Genomic DNA, 585 nt, shown 5'->3' with positions numbered 1-585 from the left:
AATGCTATTTTTGTGTGAAAATTTTCGATTTTGTATTTTACATTTTTAACTTTATTATGCTATAACATTTTGAAAATTGTATGGATCAGTACAATTTTTTCATGAGGAGTAGTATTTATATACATATTTCATTCGACATACTGTTTTTTTTTAATCGGACCATTTTCCTATATACGAGGGGGGTTCAAATCTAAAAAATGCATGTAGCAAGTAGAACTTTTTCAACTTAAATTTTGAAAGTGTTCCGGAAAGTCTGACACTTTTATATATATCTTAAATTAAAGCTAATGTAATATACTTTATTATGGAAAAAAAAAATTTCGGACTTTATTTTATCTTCATGGTGAAAACAGACATCAAAGTTTATAAAAAAAATACGATTTTTGTAAAAAAATTCATTTTTATATTTTTAACTTTATAATGCTATAACTTTTTGAAAGATGTATGGATCAATATAATTTTTTTTTTATNATTTAAAAAAATGTATGGATCAATATAATTCTTTTTTTTATAGATGCATGATGTCTTTACCTATCATTTGGTATATATTTTTTTTATATCTGACTTTTTACCTGCCTACAGGGG

General features: G+C 23.3%; 1 protein-coding gene across 3 annotated transcripts in view; it reads right to left on the bottom strand.

The window, feature by feature from the left end:
- The window catches only part of LOC126893740 (serine/threonine-protein phosphatase 1 regulatory subunit 10-like), a 22,704-nt gene that overhangs the window by 4,012 nt on the left and 18,107 nt on the right, over positions 1 to 585 (bottom strand). The gene's annotated exons all lie outside the window — the stretch shown is intronic.

Source organism: Daktulosphaira vitifoliae, unplaced genomic scaffold (assembly GCF_025091365.1).
Source record: "Daktulosphaira vitifoliae isolate Bord-2020 unplaced genomic scaffold, ASM2509136v1 Scaffold_1, whole genome shotgun sequence".
Taxonomy (NCBI): Eukaryota; Metazoa; Arthropoda; class Insecta; order Hemiptera; family Phylloxeridae; genus Daktulosphaira; species Daktulosphaira vitifoliae.
This window is presented reverse-complemented; position numbering and strand designations above follow the sequence as displayed.